Below are 21,965 nucleotides of genomic sequence, written 5' to 3' on the forward strand. Positions count from 1 at the left end.
CTCCGCAATTCCATCTGTCTGCACAGAGCTTTAATTGGCTCGTACGTCCGTGCCAGGCCCGTCTCCCCAGCAAGCTGTGAAATTCTTGAGGGCAGGAACCACTACCCCTCCTTTTCTGTTTCACTGTCTCCAGCAAAGAGCAGAGACACACATTCATCAAGCACCACTTAGAAAGGGTCAGTCTGATGAACACCTCCTTCTCATTCAAGGCTGAGGTCAATTATCCCCTCCTCTCTGAAGCCTTTCCAGATATTCCCAGTCAGAATTGATCACCCCTTCATTTGTGCCCCGACGAGACACATGCACATCTGACCTGCAGTTCCTGTAACACATCATCCATATGTCCATCTCCTCGGCTAGGCAGAGAGTATGAGAATTACATGTATATATCTAGCGCCCACCTCAATGTCCATTAGTCAGGAGACACCCAATAAAGCTTTGGGGAGGGGGAAAGACTTTATGTTCAGAACTCTGAGAGCCTATTCTGGGGTCATTTGCCCCTGCAAGCCCCACCTCCAGGAAGGTAGGCAGGCATGTGACCTGTACTAACGCGACATTCAAATGAAGTAGCAGGGGAAGAAGAGGTGGCTTTCCCACGATCACTACGTACTCCCTGTGAGGTGAAAAATATTCACCTTGGACTGATATTCTCCAGGTCCCTCCCCCAGCACCTCATGCCCCTCACAGTACAGGTTCCCCGAGACACGCGTGAGCCCTACTTTCTTTGCGGACTCAGTCTTTTCTTTTTTTTTCCTAATTTTTTTTTCTCAATGTTTATTTTCAAGAGAGAGAGAGAGAGAGAGCATACCAGAGTGAGCGGGGGAGGGGCAGAGAAAGAGGGACACGGAAGATCCAAAGCCGGTTCCGTGCTGACAGCAGAGAGCCTGCCTGCCTGCTGTGGGGCTTGAACTCACGAACTGTGAGATCATGACCTGAGCTGAAGTTGGACACTTAACCAACTGAGCCCAGGTGCCCCCCCCGCCCCCAGACTCAGTCTTTAGTGGTTGAGTGTTCAAGGTTTCTCTCAAAATTTCAGTTCCACTGGGGCACCTGGGTGGCTCAATCAGTTCAGCATCCAACTCTTGATTTTGGCTCAGGTCATGATCTCACAGTTCATGGGTTCAAGACCCACTTTGGGCTCTACACTAACAACATGGAAGCTGCTTAAGATTCTCTCTCTCTCTCTCTCTCTCTCTTTCTCTCTCTATCTGCCCTCCCCCGCTTATGCACTCTCTCAAAATAAATAAATAAACATTAAAAAAGAAAAAATCCAGGTCCACCAAGAGAAGTCTCCAGTGGTTGCCCCACGGGGGCCGCTCACCTGAGTTTGGGATCTGGAGATTGGGATCCAGATGGAAACCCAATAACAGAGTGGTGATGCCAGGGGATGACTCTCCCCACAGTTTCTGTCCCAAGAATCTGTGATTTTAGGTTTCTGTCTAAAGAAAATGTTTTCTGGCACCCTCACCACTAGGAATCCCCGCCCCGCACACCCCCCCCCTGCCCCCACACACACTGCCACAAGCATAACCCAGCCCCCACACGAAATTACAAACAGGAAAACCACCAGTCAGCTCCACTGAACAGAGCCAAACCAAAATCCTGTCCCTGCCACAAATATCAGGGGTCCTCTTGTCCAAAAGCATGGAATTTAAATAATGTATGCCTTTCAGAGATTAGATCATCTCTATTAAACCCTGCCAGCTAAATGAAACAATTTCTCATATCCTCCAACTCCGAGGTTTCCCACGACTTCGGACTGCATTGGCAGAATACAATGCTATCTGTGAAAAGCAGGGAGGGAGACAGAAAAGGAATGAGATGGGCTGCGAGGGCCTATTGGAAGGCAAGCAGCCTGCCTCTCTTTGCAAAGGGCGAGTGAGAACTTGTGGCAAGGGGGGGACAGGTCATTGACGATAAAATGTATTAGGATATTAACATTCAAGATAGCAATCAGACACCATTTTAGCACCCACTGCTGCCTCAATGCCGATGAACTGCATTTCCAAACAGAAAAATAGAAATTAAGCTATTAAGCATGCCAAAAGCAACAAAGAGCTTTGCAGCCTGGGCAGATGGCCACGGAGGGCTGGCGGGGCCCCAGCCGGCCGAGTGAGGAGGCGCTGAGAACCATGTAGGGAGGTAGGACTTCAACACAGATGATTGGAGGCTTATCAGGTACAAAACGTGATGGAGTGTGCAGCAACCTCATGGTCAAATTAATTTAATCACAAGTTCTGCTCACAATTACCTGGCCCGGATAATGAAGCAACGAAGGTGCCCAGCCCTGCAAAACCCCTGCAAGCTGTCGATTGCCGTCACCACCAGGCAGCTGGCAGTACATGAAAGGAGGCCTCCTCTCTCCTCCTAGCCATTCCCAGGATTGGTTCTAAGCTCTTTCTCCTGCACTCAGGGTTCCTGCAAATGATCCCAGATGCAACCCTATTTATCAAATCGCCTTGAAACTCCTACCTTTACTTGATGAGTCTTCCCAGCTACCATCACAGAGATAGTATGTCTATGTCTGTTTTCTTTGGACCTCTAGCGCCTTTGGCTACCCCTCCAGCTGAGGCCAGGAGCAAGGCAGTAGAACAGTGGGAAAGACAAACACAGCCTTTGGAGTCTGACCAGGGCTGAATCCCAGCTCAGGCAATTATTTGCGTTCTCTGAGTCGTGGCCTCAGTCTCATCATCTGTGAAATGGGCTGCTGTAAAAATGCCACGAAACACACATAAAGCACTTGGCACCCAGGAGGTACTCGGTACAGGGTGGTTATGTATGAACCTACTGGCTCTCTGGCCTGAAGCAAGCGACTACCTTCTCTGAGCCTCAGAAGGCTTCTTCGCGAAATGGAGCTAATAACAGACCCTGTCACATCTGTTAAATGAGATAGCCTGTGTAAAGCACTCAGCACGGTGCCTGGCACAAAATACTCAGTTACCGCTGGTGCTCTTGTTATTAAAAAGCCAAGTCTTCAAATGTGCTGCATAGTCCAACATTCCCTCCACTCGGTCAAGCTGTGCTCCAACAAAAAAGGCATTTTCTTGCCCTAAATTGACATTATTACATGCTATTCCAGGACATCTGATGGCGTTACAGAGTTGGGATTATCAAATAAAGCACTGTAGTGAGAGTTTCATGCCCAGCCTGTGGGGAACCCCGGGGCAAAACAGGCTATAGCTTTGGTCACCAGAGGGGTCATGAGGTGCTCATGAGAGAAGGAGAAGGGGAGGGGGACGGTGGAGCTTCCGAGCTCCCTCTATGCCTCAGACACCATGTGGGTGCTTGATCTGCATTCATTCCCTTAACCTCCCGTGTGGCCAGCAATACTCCCTACTTTTTGGATGGAAAAACTGGAGCTCAGAGGGCTTTAGGCAGGATTCTGACCACCCCCCCGCCCCCAAGGCTGTCTGGAGAAGACTCTGCCGGAGCTCCTGTCCCAAAACCCCAACCAGCCTGGGAAGCCTTCTCTGACAATCCAGGGCCAGGCCTCTCTTCCCAAGGCCTCCGGCTCTCCCGCTCACCTGCAACTGACGGGCTCCCCAGCCCGGGCAGCTGGTGACAGAGCAATGCCTCCGGCACCCTTCTGGCCTCCCAGAGTTCTTGGGGGCAACAGGCTCTGGGCATAAACAAGAGCTCCCCTCTTGTGAATGAGGAACAAGGCAATGGGGAAAGAGCCTAAACCATAGAAACCCATGCAAGATCCACCTCTGAAAAGCACAAAAGTATCACAGGCACTTCTCCAGGTGATGCCCGACTTCACAAATCCTTCACGCACACTATTTCATGTATTCCTCACAATTAACCTGTAAGATAATAAGTACTGCGAGCGCCACTGTATGCGTGAGAAAGCTGAGATTAAGGAAGGCAAGTGGCCAGCACTGCACGGCTAGGGAGGGAGCTAGGGAGGGATGAGCGCCCCAGAGCTGGACAGCCTGGAGCCCAAGCTCGAAGCCTCAACTCTGGCCTCTCGGCCAACAGGCCTCCCCCACACCTCACCGGTCCAGCAGAAACTCCTGCCGATGCCGTGGCAATGGGCGGCCTGCTTAGGCGGTATTGCCGTGTGTCACTGTGACCCACAGTGACAAAAACACTGCACGCCCGTGTTTTGCGGGGTGTGGGGGGGGGTGATTGAGTTCAAGTCAAAGGAGGTAAGAAACTCACTGTCAAGACTCCCCCTAACCACAGGCTCAACTTCCTCCAGAGACCTCTAGACAAACCTTCCCTTGGAACAATCCGCAAAGGTCACACGTGCCCAATTTGAGTTTTGCTTCCTTTTCCCTCTGCTGTCAGGCTCTAGGGCCTAGAAAGAAGCCAGAAGTAGGGAGTGGGTCAGAAAAAGACGAATCCAGGGGCACTTGGATGGCTCAGTCTGTTAAGCGTCTTACTTCAGCTCAGGTCACGACCTCACGGTTCGTGGGTTCGAGCCCTGTGTCGGGTTCTGTGCTGACAGCTCAGAGCCTGGAACCTGCTTCAGCTTCTGTGTTTCCCTCTCTCTCTCTCTCTCTCTCTGCCCCTCCCCCACTCACACTCTGTCTCTGTCTCTCTCAAAAATAAATAAAACATTAAAAAAAAAAAAAAGAAAAAGATGAATCCAGAAAGGATGAGAAGGAGGAAGGGAGGCTTGCCCTGCCTGTGTTGCCCCAATTAAGCCCTAGATAAGAGTCTGTTTCTTTTTCCCTTGGAGGAGGGGAGGGGACCGGAGTGAGGGACGCAGAGGTATAAAGGGAACCATCAAGAGAGAAATTCCAGGGTTCCTTCCCCAAACAGGGGTCCCATTTCCCAAGTCCTACACACCCCTTTTTGCTGGCCATTGTCCCCTGGTGACACCACAGTCATATCACAGTCTCTGGAGGCACCTGGCACGGAAGAGGCACCCTAGACATTGCAGGAGACCTTCAGGCAGCAGGCATCCTCCTCACTTCCACTTTGGAAAACCCTGAACAATGAGCACGCTGCTGGGCGCCAATGTTGAAACCGGCCGCTGATTAAAGATTTCATTTGGGGAGGACGTGGCTACCAGGCCTTACTGGTAGCGTGCACTGTTTGAAAGCACAGAGTGCCCACGTAATTAAATATTTTAAGGCTTCCAATAGCATTTACTTCCCTAAAATAAGGGAGACGAGTGTTGTTTCTCTCTCAAACACTTACCGTGGCAGTGCAAAGATATTATGCGGGCTTTAGTGTATATGCCTGCAGGGCAGAGTCCTGTCTGACCAGCACATGGGAGGGATTTAATACATATTGTGCATGTTGGCTCAATGGATGAATGGCCTGACTTTAAAGCGAATCTGCACAACTGAATTATGGAGATGAGTCACTTGGGAAGCCAGCAACCTGGACATAAATGTTCCCAGCAGCTTCATTCATAACAGCTAAATGCTGGCAACAACCCAAATGGCCAACAACAGGTAAAGGAGTAAGCAAACCATGCTGCATGCATACGATGGAATTTTGCTTGGCAATGAAGAATGGACTACTGATATATGCAACAAAACGTGTCGCTGCGAGAACGAAGCCAAACGTTAAGAGAATATATCATGGGCGATTCCACTTATATGATGTCCTAGAACAGGCAAAACCAATCTATAGTGATAAAAAGCATATCTGTGATCTCCCGGAGGTGAAGGTGGGTGGGAGGTGAACATAGAGGCACAGAGGAGCTTTTGGGCATGGGGTTAATTTTTCTGTATCTTTTTCTTTTAATATTTTTTTATGTTTTTATTTACTTTGAGAGAGACAGTGTGTGAGCAGGGTAGGGGCAGAGAGAGAGGGAGACACAGAATCCGAAGCAGGCTCCAGGCTCCGAGCTGTCAGCACAGAGCCCAACACATGGCTTGAACTCACCAACCGCAAGATCATGACCTGAGCCAAAGTCAGATGTTCAACCTACTGAGCCACCGAGGTGCCCCCAGTTTTCTGTATCTTGATTGAGGCGGTGGTTACATGAATGTATACATTTGTCAAACTCCATCAAGCCAAACACTTAAAATGAATGCATTTTATTGTATATAAATTAGACCTCAATGAAGCCATTTTGTAAAAGGGAAAAAAAGAAGCCATCATTTCATTTTGACACAAGGATTCCTCTGCAAGTTTCCTCTAAATAACAAATCATCTTCCCACCCTCAGGGCATTTAAAATTTCATATTCCAGTTTTAAAAATAAACGGGTTCATTCAGAGTTTTTCAAGAGTACATCTGTCACACAACATAATGTACACCTACCTGTGTAGGCACACACATTCACACATCCACCCACGTGTGCAAAACACACTCACAGGCACAGCCACCTTCTTCTGTCTTGTGTGATCAAAATACAATAATAGCAAGAAACACACATCCAAAATGTAGGTTTAAGAGCCTGCTGACTTATTTAAATCTGTCTGTGTGTGACTGTCTTTCAAGACAATAACACCAGATGCTTTAGAAGATCTTTAAATGACCTTAAGTACCTAAATATCTACGAATAGGGAACTGCTTAAATAAAATAGGATACATCATGTGGTAGATCGCTAGACAAGCCCGAAAAAAAGAATGAAAAGGTTGAAATGTGCTGATCCCTGGGATATATTAAGTGGGCAGGGGTTGGGGGGGACAAGCAAGGTGCGATGTGTTTATTATGCTAGGCTACTGTGTGAATAAAATGGGCGTGTATGTGTGTGTACGCCCTCACACACTCTCACACACGCCCTCACACTTGTTCCACATTGATTATTTCCAGAAGTCTTAATCAACAGGAAGCAGGGGTTGCCTTAAGAGATGGAAACTACAGGATTGGGGACCAGAAATCAGGAAAAGGCTTATTCTTCACTAAAGCTCTCTTGAACCCTTTGATTTTTTAAGTCGTGTTCTTGGGTTAACTTTTTACATAATTTAAATTTAAGTCAATACCTTTTGCCTTAGCTATTTCTAACCTCCAATCCCCCAGAGAGCAGTTTGCTTCAGTTACAAGACACATCTTAATTTTTTTTTATGTTTATTTTTAAGAGAGAGAGAGAGAGAGAGAGAGAAAGCACGAGCAGGGGAGGTGCAGAGAGAGAGGGAGACACAGAAACCGAAGCAGGCTCCAGGCTCTGAGCTGTCAGCACAGAGCCCGATGCAGGGCTCGACCTTATGAACCGTGAGATCATGACCTGAGCCGAAGTTGGGTGCTTAACTGACTGAGTGGCCCAGGTGCCCCACCAGACACATCTTAAATGCCCCTAGAAACTGGCTAACAGATTGTTTTCCCATCCTCTGTAGCCAGGTCATGGCAACCAACCCACCAGCAGCCATCATCTCCATGTGGCAGTCCTCCAGGCTGGACTGGAGGTCTGTGTCACAGATCCTAAGCTCTTCCAAGGCCACAACTGAAGTCAACTCAAGTTAGCACCTGCTTCCTCTTTTCAACAGGCTCAGAAATAGACCCGGAGAGCTGGCTCCGTGGGATGACAGAGGTGGCTAAAAACAAATAACTCTATGTGTACACAATGCTTTCCTGCACTAAGAAAACATCCAAAGGTGCCAAACCCAGGATCAACAGTGTGCAACGGTTTACAAAGCTTCAGACAGGAACAGTATAGATTTTCTATCTTCCTTCAGGGAAATGGCAGTGCATGATTGTGCATCCCAAGAGGAGGTGGTGCATGCAAACAGAAGGAAATGGAGGCACTTACCCCCAGTGTTGTGAAGTGAAAACTATCCCACTACCAATCTGCAGTTTGCATTTTGCATTTTGCCTTGCAGTGGTCTCTCTCTATGGGCATATTTGTATGTGTGTGTCTTATTCTACATTTCCTATTTGTCACAGAAGACCAATACATTGTAGTGTCTAAAGCTAGACCACCTGGGTTCAAATCCTAGCTCTGCCTGTTACAAACTGTGTGGCCCTTGTTTCAATTTCCTCATCTATGAATTGAGAACATCAGTGGCGCCTGCCTCATGGTGTTGGGAGGTTCAAATGACATGGTGTAGCACTTGGAGCTGTGCCTGGCACACAGCTCACAGCCTATAAATGTAAGGTGTTGGGCCATTATTGTTACTTCCTGCCCAGACTGTGAGCCAAGCGTTCCTTTGGGGTGGGAGTGTTCTGCACTTCTTGCTCCAGGGCTGGGCACAAGGCAGGTGAACACTAGAGACTCCAAGTGAAACTGAATGGATCCATGGAGAACAGCTCAGGCAAGCTGAGCTGGAAGAGCTCAGGACTCTGCAACCAGAAAAATTACCTTCAAACCAGGAACTTCTCTATCTCTGTCCTAGGACAACCCAGCAGAACCTTCCACGAATCGCTGCTAACAAAGATGTTCATTTCTTGACTCCATTCAAAATCCAAGACATGTAATTGTTCTCCATCACTTCTGAGCTCCTCGAGAGGGTGTCTGGTTCCTAATAATAATCACAACCCCAATAAACACCCTTTATTGAGCACTTTACACATGTTATCTGTGTAAGGGAGGCAATGTCCTTATTCTTTCAGGGATGAGAAACTGAGGCTTATAGATTTAAATAACCTGCCCACATTCTCACAGCTTGAAGATGAGAAGCCTGGATTACAGCAGGGCTCTCCAACTCTGGACCCAATGCTCCTGGTTGCATTTTATAAAATTCACATAAGTATGAAATTTAAGAGTCATAAGCCACTTGGAAATCACTTGGTTAAAATAAGCAAAGAAATAGGGCGCCTCGGTGGCTCAGTCAGTTAGGCCTCTGACTTCGGCTCAGGTTGTGATCTCACAGTTTGTGAGTTCGAGCCCTGCGTTAGGCTCTGTGCTGACAGCTCAGAGCCTGGAACCTGCTTCAGATTCCATGTCTCCCTCTCTCTGCTCCTCCTGCACTCATGCTGTCTCTCTCTGTCTCTCAAAAATAAATTAAAACATTAAAAAAAATTTTTAAATAAGCAAAGAAATAGGAATTAAAGGGTAAGAGTTTTTTAAATGTTCTTTTTCCCTATCAAATGAACCACAGGTGCTTTTGCTTTTGGTATTTTTGTGTTATTTGTTTATTAAAACATAAACAAAATTAAGTCTCATGATACATTCAGTTGTTAAAAATAAAAAACTACATGTGAATCTTATAATGAGAAGCAACAGTCCCCTGCCCCATTATTCCCCGGGGGGGGGCAATTTTAAGAATTTCTATTTGGGTTTTGCTGGTATCACTGCCATGTCCCTAAATAAAATGCTTGTACCTCAATTTCCTGATTTTTTATTTTAGACACTCTCTTTTGCCTTGCTGCTGTGATCAATGAGGATTTAGTACTCTCACCACCTCCTTCCACTTTCCCCCTCCACAAAATATACATCACAATTCTCAGTTCCTTCTCTATTCTCTGCAACTGCAAAAAAAGCAATGTCAAATGTCAATCTCTTGTTCTGTTGGCTATAGACAATATTTCCTAGGCCTCCACATTACAACTAGAGGACATTGGTGCCTCCAGCCCTCTCTGTCCTGCGATCACCTCTCCCACCGACCTCCACCCCCATCTATGTGTCTCTACTGTTAGACTATCAATGTTGACAACAGTGATGCTCTGTTCTCTCATTGTAATTGAGTTTTCTGTATATGCTGTTTCAAAAATCTGAAAACAAATTAACAGTGTTTATTTATCCTCACTTTGTAAATGGTATTACATATATTGTCTTTTCCATGGGTCCAATGTGAAAACCCATGTGCCACCCAATGGAAACTATATCTAGTATCTAATCTAAATGGATTTTTCCCCCACTCAGTCAATTGCCTTTCTGAGATCATCAAGTTTTCCCTGGGTCCTTATCTCTTGGGTTTGCCTTTCTAGAAACCCCCACTCTCCTCCTCTTCCTAATGGACGGACCACTCTCTGGTCTGCTACCCAGCAGTAGTGCTGTGACTTCTTTTCACTGCTCTGCTGAATGCAGCCACTGTTGCTAGAATCCATCATCTTCTTTGTTCTGGGTTATTCCCTTGTTTTTACCAGTAAAGTACTCACTGAGATAAAGTTCTGATTGAAATATTGATTAAGAGTACATTGAAATCCAGCTAAGACCTTGTGTGCCTGTCCTCACACATGATTGATACTTGGCTCTATACAGAATTCTAAGTTAAAAAAAATCATGATCTCTCAGAACTTTCTTTTTCTAACATAAATATTGCCAATGAATCTCATGTCAGCTTGACAGCTGTTGTTTAGTAGGTGACTCCATTTTGTTTTCACTCTCTGGAAGTTCTAGAATCTTTTTTATCTTAGTGTTGTGGACTCTCACAAAGATACGTCTCAGGCTGTCCTTTTCTGATTCATTGTGCTGAAACTCAACTTGTGGAAGAGGCTTTTCTCTTTTGTTTTTTGCTATTGGCCTCATTTTCTCTATGAAACGCCTATTATCCAGATGTTGGACCAGTAGGATGATCCCTATGTCTCTTACTATGTGTTATACTTTTATCTTCTTTGCCCATATTCTAGGAGATTTCCTTGGCTTTGACTTACAACTCTTCCACTGTACTTTTATTCCTGATGATATTATGCTGTGTTTCCAGAAATGCCTTGCTATTTTCTCCTTTCTCATAGCATCCCTTTTAAAATTTTGACTTATTTATTTAGGTTTATGGATGCAACATATTTCTGTGGATACCAGTCCAGTGGTCTTAGGGTTAGAGAGTGGGAGCTGACCATTCTAGCAAGGGATCCCCACACCAGCCTTGCCAGTTCTCCCCAAAGCATTGCACCATTTGCTTTTGAAAGAACCATCCATCTTTTTACCTGGGAGTCAGAGTCTGGCTCCAGGACCTTCTGTAGTGAGAGTAGGGAGTACATAGTTGTACATATAGACCTTTAGATGGGCACATGTTTTCAGCTACACATCTCACGTCTTCGAGGTTCCTACAGTCTTCAAACTTGGAGCCCCTTCTGGGTCCTGCAGACGAGGCTCCAGTATCTTCTGCACATGTTCTTGGCTGTGACTCTTCAGTATTGCCATTCTGTCCCATCAATTGCCACCCTGCCCTCTACTTTCATCCCCAGAAAGTCACTGGGATAATGTGATGATAGATCCCTTCTGCTGACTTAGTTGTTATAGAATTTTATCCCTCCCCTTTTTTTCTTTGTCTATTATTTAGATGGGGTCTTTAGTAAGCAGAGGAGCAAACATTTTTGCTTCAAGACGATCTTGAATGGAAAATCTAAAAGCATATCATCTTAAATGATATAATCCTGTGCTGGTGAGAGTAGAAAAGAAACAGACACTCTTGCACACTGCTGATGAAGTGTAAACTGGCACAGAATTTGTAGAGAGGGGTTTGGCGTTATATAACAAAAATCCTTTGACCTAGCAATTCCATTTCTGGGAATTTATCCCAAATCACACATGTGCACAATGATTTAACAACAAGGATGATCATTACAGCATTTTTTTAAGAGTGTAAAATTAGAAACTAATTGTTTAATAGTAGCAAACTATTTAAATAAACTGTGGCATATTCAAATCATTAAATACCATGCCATCACAAAGAAAGATCTTGCTGAATTATATTTAATGAAATAAAGAGATATGTAAAGTACTGTATTAAGTGAAGGAAAAATGAGATGATAAAGGAATATATATTCTATGGTACAATTTTGTAAAACAAACACAAAAGGTATATGGGTGGGTATATACACAAAGGGGAAAAAAAGATTATCTAAGGAGGAGTGAAATAGTGTGTAAGGTTTTTTTTGCATTTCTATACTTTTCTAAACATTTTACTTTTCTTCTATGTCCCACTATAACTTTCGTGGTTAAAAAATCAATAAATTTGTTGTTGCTTGAAGAATATTGTGTTGCTCAATCCCCTCGTTTATAAGTAAGGAAACTGAGGCACGATGAGATTAAACAATCCCTTTAGGCACCTGAGTAAATTACCCATAGCCAGGAAGGAGGATAGGGAAGGGAAGAGAAGGGAAAGGAAGGGGAGGGAAGGGAGGGGAAGGGAAGGGAAGGGGAAAAAGAAAAAAAGAAACTCAGTTATTCTAATTTTCAGTAGAGTTACAGTGCAAGTTAAAAATGAGAAACATTATTTTAAATTTACATATTTTTTAAAGTGTAGCTTTCTGGTCATATAATAATAGCACTACTCAATCCTAATCACCCATTTGAGAGTAACCAGGCATATTCTTAATTAGATACAATTTGAACATATTAAGGAAAAGCTTCCATAGCTCAACCAAATAGACACTACAAATCCTTTTCTTTGATCAAACCTCTTTCTCTACTTGTGTTCCTCTGTTTCTATTGGGTGATATGGTCCACATTTTTACACCTTACACACTGTTGCCTTTAAACTACCTTTCATGGGGGCACCTGGGTGGCTTATTCTGACTTCAGCTCAGGTCATGATCTCGCATTTCATGGGTTCGAGCCCCGCATCGGGCTCTGTGCTGACAGCTCAGAGCCTGGAGCCTGCTTCGGATTCTGTGTCTCCCTCTCTCTCTGCCTCTCACTTGCTCACGCTTTGTCTCTCTGTCTCTCAAAAATAAACATTAAAAAATTTAAAAACAAGTAAAATAAAGAAATAAACTACCTTTCATGTAATAGACTTTCATAACAACATAGACTTTATTCATCAGGTAACAAGCAAACATTTTTGTTGTGACACGCCCATACAGTGCCTATGACCTAGCTAGCTATGCTGCGTCATCATTTTATTTCTACAGGAATACTTTGGAATATATTCTCTATTTGTCTTCAAATTTTAGAAGACATTGAAAAAATAATAATTAACAATGCTCGTTCTACAAAACTCAAGCATAAGTCTCAAATTTATATACTATAAAGAAAAATAGAATTTATTTCTATATTTCTATATCATAATCAGTAAAAAATTTTCCACCCATTGGATAATTACTCATCATGGGACATGTTGTGACTCTATTGAATTTTGAAGGAAAACATCAAATTCTAAAAACTTCTAGATTTTGTATCAAAAAGGTGAAAAAGATGTCAATAAGTTGGGCATAACTTCCAGTTTTCTGAGACACGGCCTGCCTGAACACGTACTCTAATGAGTGCGTGTTAAAGTTAAGTTGGGGTTTTTTTCTATAAATAAATGAATATGCAAGTGTTACATGTACAAATTATATATGAATGCACAGACTATCTAGTCTCTGAAAATGAACAACTCCCCTTATACATTCTGCTCTCATTTTCTCCACCTTAATGAAGTCCCAGGTCTTATAAAATGAACAGGTTAAGTGCAGGTGGAGACACAAATCAGACATATGTGTTCTGAAGGCCACACCAACATCTGAATCAGAAGGAGAGACCTTCCTAAAGCACACAGCAAAGGGGACCTGAAAATTATCTGTTCAAGCCCTAAATGTCAGAAATAGTTGCTTAATTCACAGTGTTCTATCCTGGATGTTAGACTTCCATATATATTTTGGACAACCACAGAAAAGAGTTATATCACATATATATTGTGCTATAGACCATATGAGATAGATTTCATGAACCCAAATCTACTTTGTGAGGACAGCTTGGGGCTATCTACAATCATTAATTACTTAATTAACTGGGTAGGGCTTGAAAGAAATAGAAGACATAAATCACTGCTCAAGCATAAGGAAAGTTCTCAGCCTTTCAAAGAGATCAAAGAAAAACAGAACATCCAACTCTATCCTTACAGTAGTCAATGCTTTGTTTATGGCTCAGAGTGGATGTGTAACTGGAACTTAGTTTTCATTAATAGATCTCTTCTAATGTGTTGGAGTTTTTGTTGGTTTTCATTTAGATTATTTCATGCCTTGGCTGCAGAAAGGCACTTTTCAAAGTTTGGGTTTGATGATTGTATGTTAATGTATCTGTTAATTCATCAAGGATGGCCTTCCTGATACTCAAAGGATCCAGGCCTGTGGGTTTCTGGAAGGGGAATGGAAGCATCGGAAGCAGAGAGAAGAACCAGTGCAAAGGCGTAGAAGTGGGAGAGGACTTGGCCTGGCCAGGAGTAGTGGAGGCAGATGTGACTGGAATAGAGGGAGGGGAGAGGCAGCTGGAGGTGAGGTCAGAGAAGTGAAGCACCGTGAGTACTTGGGCTTTGGCTCCCAGAGAGATGGGGAGCCAGGAGAGAGTCTGAGCAGAGCAGTGACACGCTGTGGCTTACGCTTTGGAAAGGTCACTCTGGCTGCTGTATGGAGAATAAACCTGAGGCACAAACGAGGAAGCAGGAGGGCGGCTTAGGAGGCTCTCCTAAGCATCCAGGTGGGAGACAATGGTGGCCAGGAAGGGATGGTAGTAGTAGTGATGGCCAGTGGCCAGATTCTGGATATATTCTGAAGGTAGAGCCAACAACAGGATTGGACGCAAGGTTAGAGATGAAAAGTGGGCTCAAGGATAGCGCGGAGATTTTTGGCCTGAGCCAAACATGGAGCTGCCATCAGCCGAGCAGGAGAAGGACCGGAGCGGGGTGGACGGGAGAAGGGGCTCCAGAAAGAGGGTGTGCACAGGCTGGGCTCAAGACACCTCTGAGACAGCCAAAGACAACTGCATACACGCAGGGAAGGGCCCAAGCTTATGATCTGGATTTGGTAGTCACTACAGGTAAACGATACAGATCCACAGGCCCTGACCCACAACCTTGACATGCAAAAGGCTCTAAAAATTTGACTTTTTCTGAAGTTTGGGTCAAAATCATTTGGCAACAAACCCTGACCCATGCTAACACAAGGCTATTTATTGTTCATATTTACCCCATTAAAGTGAATGTTTATCCATTTGTGCTAGAAATCTTAATTTGTTTGATCATGAAGGGCTGCCCTATGGTCTGCTGGAGGTGTTGTGTAATACATAGAATATATACTATATGAACCTTCTAGAATAAAAAAAAAATGATTTCTAAGCAAATCTGGCCCTAAAGGTTTTGGATAAGGGTTGTAGGTCTGTAGTTTGAGTGAGCCATGACACTGGAAGGCTGAGAATTGATCCCAAGGGCCCTCCAACACACAGAGATTGGGCGATGTGTGAAAAGACTCCCATGCAGAGGACTGACCTCCAATCTTGGCTGGAGTCAACTTTGACTTCCCTCCTTCTTTCCTCCAAACCACCACCATCAAGCAAACACCAAGCACTTATCATAGATACATGGCTTATAAAAGCCTTGGTTTTCTTGGTTTTCTCCATGTCTTCAAAAGAGATGGCAAAAATCTCCCTCCTTCCCTCTCTCTCTCTCTCTCTCACACACACACACACACACACACACACACACACACACACACATCCATAGTTTTTACTAAGACTGTTAAACACTGACTTCATGCACCGCTGAACTACTCGCTGTAGCTGTTACAAGGTGGGGTGTGTGTGATGAGGGGGAAAAATGTAGAAAACCAGAAATAATGCTTGTAGTTAGCATAAAGACATTTCCTGTTTCTGGGAAGCCTGTCTGCCTACTGCTGTTGCTTTAATAGACTGAGTGTCCTTCCTCCCACCATCTAAACACCCAAACTCCAAACTTCTGTCAGGATGTGGTGGCAGAGGCTTCCAGAAGGACACCCAGACCCCAGGCCTGTCACAGGAAAACGCTGCTCCTAGATGCGGTGTCTCAGCCCCTCCCCCTGCTGTCCCCTTGAGCTGCAGAACCACAAGGTCCCGACAGGGGCAGCCTTGTGTTCTAAGGCAAGACAGAGAAGAGGTGAGAGGATTTAGAACAAGGCCAGGGAAGCTGCTGTGGACATGGCTGCCATCATGCACACTGCTATGCCTACATCCATTCCTGAGGATAAACACGCTCTGGACCATGCTTGCTGGTTTACTGAAGATAAGTAACCTTGTACACAGTTACAAAAAAAATTAAAAGGTAATTCTACTCACAAATCCATCCAACCCCCAAACAGACCCAGGTTCTGCTGCCTTCCCAGACCCCACCACCCAACCCCCCGCCCCCCATCCATTTCAACTGCCCAGGATGCAGATTCCGAGGCTCAGAAGACCTCCAGATCAGCCTAAACCATTGGCCCATCTCAATTCTAAGAAACAAGAGACAAGAGATCTCTATTAGAAATGTTGGGAGCTCCTTTATTCATAAACAGGTGAGCAACACGCAGAAAATGGAAAACTGGTCAAGATAAGTGTTGAAACCGGGCAGTAGATAGAGGGGAGTCCATTATCCTACCTTGTCCACTTCTGTACATGTTCGAAATTCCCCATAAGACAAAAAGAAGGGTGGGGGGAGAAGGAAGTACTCAACTTCAATATCCAGGTGGACCCATGTTCCAAGGCCAACCCTAGGTTTTTGTAAAGACCTCAGCTGGGGAGCAGGTGCCTCATTGAACTCAAACCCTTCCCACCTCCCGTTCCAACCAATTCAACCCAATACCTTGCTAGGGACAAAGGGATGGGTAACCACAGCCACTGCTGTCCTTTCTGGCTCTCATCACTGCCCCTCTGAAGAGACTCTCCGGGCCTTTTCCTGACCCTCTCATGAAGATACAGTAGGTGGCTGTAGCTCTTAATGTTGTGTTGAGGATTCACAACAATAAGTGCTTTGCAGAAAAAAGGAGTTGATCACTTCCTGCTTTCCTTTCTTCATAAAGACGTTTTCCCTGACTTCAAAGGCTGTCTGTTTACCTTAGATGATTAGGGAGGATTAATGGCATTAATTGAGTTAACAATAAGACTGTCCTGCTGAAGCCTGCAAATTACCCCCAATTCCCTTTGACTGTCTTGAGATTACCTCACCACCACCAAACCCGGTAAACTTCCATATGACCAGGCTTGGCTGGGCCACTGTAGAAAGCCGGTTGTGCAAAGTCAGCAATCGGCGGGACAGAGGCTGCGGCAGCCTTCAGAATGTGAAACATGCCTGCCAATCTCCCAGCAGTGCCGAGGAAAAGCCAGCAACCCGATGAGCATTCCCTGGCAGTGCAAAGCTTGGTCCCTGTCAGCCTATCCAGACGCCCTGCCCTCACGCATGCCGGGAACGGTGACTTCTGGCTGGCAACTGCTGTGCAAGCCACCAGCGAGGGACAAAACCAGCTGCCCTGGGCACACGCATCTCAGATGCCTCCATGGTGCCAGAGGCAGAGCAGAGCATGCTACCAGAGGAGGAACTGGACCCAGGGAGCAAGCTGGGAAATAGAATGCAGCCAAAGGAATAGCTATGGAAAACCTGAAGCTGCCTGTCACAGACACATGGAAGGTGTCCTCCTTGGAAACTTGTGGCTGGCATTCACACCAAGCAGGGACGGGGGAGGGGACACTGTCATGGCCCACTCGTGACTTCCTCTCTGCCTCCCCACCCCCACAAATTATTGCTGTGGGTGACTCTCATAGGGTGTGACACTGACCCTGGTATCTAATGAGCCAAATATGCGCAAACCGACCACTCGATTCTCCTCTCGATCCAAGTTACTCTGATTCTTTCATTCGTTAACCTGGCGGTGAATAACAGGCTTCCCAATGTAATGGGATCCAAAGCTTGCAATAGTCTGTCCGAGAAAGTGAATTCAACGTTTCAGCCGCCGCACGAAATATTTTCCAACAAATTCCAATTTCTCTTTATCCAGAAAGAGCAGAGAATCAAGGTCACTGCTGAAAAACCTGGCGGCCCCGGGTGTGCTGTTTGGGGCACTGGGAAGGATGTGGCTGTCAGGACCAGTTTCTCAACTTTAAGAATCACAGCCCTGGGAATTCACTCCAGTGCTCCAAGCCCTAGCTGAGCCTGCTTCCCTCTCCGCCAAGTCTCCTGGGGCACACAGGGCTTGACAACAAGGAACAACTTCTGTGGGAGCCTGGGCTCTTGCAGAACAGGCCCCCATCCACCTTTGTCTCCCCAGGCCCAGCATGGCACCTGTACAATTGGGGTGAGGGTTGGTAACAGGTGTTAGTTACAAGGAAGTGACCGTCCCAATCAGAAGACTAACGAGAAACTTCACGTATTTGGCGTATCCTTTTGTTTAGGCCATTACATACCAATCATAGGAACAAGGGTAATTATTAATGCGAGTTTATGTTTTGCATAAGGGCATCATTGCCAATATGCAGAGCTAAGAAGCAGCTCTCCTAACAGAGAGAGAAGGTTAAAAATAAACACTCCTAAGGGAGAAAACAGAAACCAGTCTTAGGAGGGTTAATCCTCCATCATGCAGCACATGCAGTGAGGGACATAGATCCATACCTCCTGGTCCACAACATCCCCAAATGCACCTCTCGCTACCTCACCTGCCAAGTTAACCAGGCTGAAAGCGCACAGCCCGCGGCACAAGGCTCTCTCCTGCCCAGAGTTCTTCCAGGGCATCCACAGCCGGGCGAAAGGAAGAAAGTAACCTTGGAGAGTTGGGGGCCGCGGGCAGTCACCCTTCACTGCACACTCTCCCTGACTGTATCTCCTGGGGCAGCCAGCGAGTGCACAGTTCTGGCTGCTTTTCTAATTTCCCCTAGAGCCACAGCACCGCTCCCCAGGGCTAGCTCAGGCTTCCTTCACTGGAAAGTAGTGCTCTTCAAATGCCACGGGCTCCGCGCAAACAACAAAATTACCTTCCCCCCCCGCCTCCGGAGGTGGTGGGAACACAGCTTTCTCGCCTCTGCATGTGTTTGTACACACACACATTTGATGTACACAACAACCAGTACACCCTGACTTCATGCAAGAACTTCCGAAGGCATACCTACAAAGAATTCGGAAAGACAGAGCGCTGGACAAAGGCTGTCTCGGGGTCCTCCCACACTGGGCCCCTCACATCTGGTCAGTCACTGAGCCCCTCAAATCCTTCTTCAGAGGCTGCCGGGCCCACGCTTTGTTTGCATTCCCATCCCCCAGGGCCAGCCCTCACAGAATCGGGCCTGAGGACCCCAGAGCTTCCCTTCTACTCCCCAGAACTCATCCACCCTCCACACGCAAACCCAACTGATGGATGTACCACACGGTCATCACGATGCCTCTTTCCCCACACCTCTCTCTGCCCACAGGGTGACATTCGGCTCCCTGTGCTCCTCCCCACCGCAAAGGCCCCGTGCTCCAGGCAGGCCCACCCAGCCACCAGGCTGCCTGAGCTCCCCCACACGTGCTGGCCTCCAGCCTCACACTGTACTCTGGGGCCCAGCCTGACTCCTCACACCTCCTCCAGGATTCTCCATGGGGCCCTTCCTCTGGCACTGAGCATCGTTTAGGTTGTCAGGAAGTCTCCTCTCACCTGTATTACTGGTCCTCAGGTAGACGCCACAGGGAGCTTGCAGGGGCATGACCCCGCTCTATACTCCCCTCTTTCCTTCTGTCTTTCAGCCCCCGGGCCCTAGTTAAGGACCCCACGCATAGGAGCTTTTCAAACAGTATTTGCTTTGGGGGTGCCTGGCTGGCTCAGTGGGTGCAGCGTGCAACTCTCGATCTCTGGGCCGTGAGTTCAAGCCCCACGTTGGGTGTGGAGTCTACTTACCAATAAAAAATATATTTGTTACTTGTTTCTACTCCAGGCTGTGATACTCCATCTTTCCTCAGCATTCTAACTTGGAGGACATAATTACTTCAACTTCTAAGTGTTCAATGTTGAGCAAAGTGACTCTAGACATAAAGGGTAGTTTTCAAAAGCCACACCTCCTTTCCATCAATCAGTTTCTAAAATAACAATTGGGTAGTGTGCCTACACGATACGAGATGCCCAGAGGGCATGGGGGCTTGGAAGGGTGAATGACCCCAGGCTAGCCTTGGAAGTCCTAAACACAGCGCCTCTCTCCCCCTACCCCCACCCCCATCCCAGGCTTGGCTCCCTCAACCCTTGAGGCTCAGAGATGCTGGCTCTCTGCAGTCTTGTGTAAGGGATCAAGCCACACAAGCTCTCTGGAAGTGAGAGAGCCAGAGCTAGGCCTCAGAGCATTTCAGCTTGTTATCCTGCAGGAGAGCCCGAAAGCCAGGTTTGTCACCTGGCCTCTGCCACTGGGCCCACATGACCCTGGGCCCTCTCTTGCCCCTGCCCCCAGCCACCTCCACTGTACATTCCCCCAGGGACAGGGTGGGGAATCTACAACCGTCATGCATAAAGCAGAGCGTTCAGAATAGTCAAGAACTCAATAAATGAAGCAACGAAGCTTTCAGCTTGAGAACTTCAATGTCATTTGGGTCCTGAATCAAGACTTAAAGACCAAAGTTCCCCTAGGCACCTCATTTTCCAAATAACAAAGTTAAAATCTTCGGTTTTGTAATTTCTATTGTCACAAGTCACAACTTCTCTTGTTGGCATTTAACATTCTTTAAAGCTCAGCCCCAAGTGGAATTTCCAACTCTCTCCCCCATCCCTCTGCTTCAGCCATACTGGACACCCCACCGGCCACCGGCCCCCTCCCCTCCCCACCCCATCCCTGTCCCCCTCTCGTCCTGCCTTCTCCCCCCACTGGCACCCCACCCCAGGCCTTCCTCACTCCACCCTCCCTTCCTCAGCACAGGCTGTTCCTTCCAATCCCACAGACTGAAACTCGATAAAACCTACCTAAACTTTCAGACCTACGTCCACCCAGAACCTACCCCCGCTCTCAATAGTGGGACCCCTCAAAGGCCGGTCCGCACCTACATCCTTGTATGTGCATCCCCCCCCCGCCCCGAGATGCCCCTCTCCCACCATGAGCACATGGAGCGCTGTTGGGCACTTGAAGTATTCAATGACTCTTGTTTGTTCGATGATGTCATACCAAGAAAAACTGAAGCGCCATGATGTTTCCATTACATTCAGCTGGAAAATCCCACTGAAGATCCACTCCTGCAGTCCCACCCCCTGAAAGCATTCTCCTTCATTTTGCTGCTGAGCTCATCCCAGTCCTGTAAAAGTGCCACATCCCAGTTCCATCTGCATTCTCCAGACCAGTGATCACTTCCAACCCCTGTTAAACTCCCCATTCCTTTTCAAAGAAACAGCCACTCCGGATCCATACGCTATGGAGGCGCTGGGCTGTGCAGTGACATGGCTGGCTCAGCCCCATCTTGATGCAATTACTTCCTTGTGTTGTTGCTTCCTGGCAGTGTCACCATTGTTCTTCATTTACCCAGAGAGCCACGTCTGAGGCTTTATTGGAAAAATGATTTACGACTTGCATTACATCCCACACTGCCCAATGCACCACCACAGGTTTCAAAGCATTAAGTTGGGGGCTCTCGAGGCTCCGAGGTGAACAACTGCATGAACCAGCTTGCCATACGGTGTCATTCAGCTCTGGCCCCCATCCTCCAACCTCCCACGTCCCATGTCCCACGTCCCATCTGTACTATGTATGCCCTGCATTTCCATCACCTGGACTCCCATCCCCAGCTCAGGAACCTGAAAAACCACATGCTAACAACCAGCCAGCCTGGCAGAGAGCAAGCTGGAAGAAAAGAATCATTCCCGAAACCACATGCTTTGGAGGAACGGAACAGCCACTCAGCTCCATGGCTGTAACAATCGAGGACGACGCGTCCTCTTGGATCCACACTGTACACCTTGACTCATAAAAGTGGTGCCCTCCCCGCCCGCCCCAGAGGAAAGACAGCGTTGTGAGCCAGCTGAATTCTTAAGTCAAGAGGAAAACCTACCACATGGTGCACAAATGACTGAGGAGCCAGACTTCCTGGGCTCCAGCTCCACGTCATAGCCATGTGACCCTTGGCAAGTCAATTACTCCCTTCATGCCTCAGTCTCAATCTGCAAATTACAGATACAACAAGACCTGTCTCATAGGGCTATTGTTCATCTATATAAAATGCACAGAAATTATGCCTGACGGTGTAAATACGTATTAAAGCCACCATCATCATTATGGTTATTATTACCTCTTCCCTGTGCTTTGTTTAGGCAGGAGAGGAAATGCCTCCCCCTCGACACAGATCTTCCTGTCACTGAAGACTACACTCCAGGTTTTCCTCCCTACCTCCTTCTCATCGCCTCCAACATTTCAAACATGAAATATCCATCCAAGCATTCAAGCCAACACGATGAACTGTTGTCACTTGCATTCTCTCCTCAGCAAACACCCCAGATTCTTGCAACCTACTGGATACACTTTGTGGGCAACTTCACGGATG

At 46.6% G+C, this 21,965-nt stretch overlaps 1 protein-coding gene across 4 annotated transcripts in view; it reads right to left on the reverse strand.

The window, feature by feature from the left end:
• PRKCE (protein kinase C epsilon) overlaps positions 1 to 21,965 on the reverse strand; it is a 497,042-nt gene that overhangs the window by 313,937 nt on the left and 161,140 nt on the right. The window contains exon 1 of one of the 4 annotated variants that reach the window (XM_060606963.3): positions 1,322 to 1,432. The exons of the other annotated variants lie outside the window; for them this stretch is intronic. The gene's annotated coding sequence lies outside the window, so the exon portion shown is untranslated. Of the gene's footprint in view, positions 1 to 1,321; positions 1,433 to 21,965 lie in introns of those variants that run through there. 4 annotated transcript variants of the gene reach the window in all.

This window comes from Panthera onca, chromosome A3, assembly GCF_046562875.1.
Source record: "Panthera onca isolate mPanOnc1 chromosome A3, mPanOnc1 haplotype 2, whole genome shotgun sequence".
NCBI classification, from domain to species: Eukaryota; Metazoa; Chordata; class Mammalia; order Carnivora; family Felidae; genus Panthera; species Panthera onca.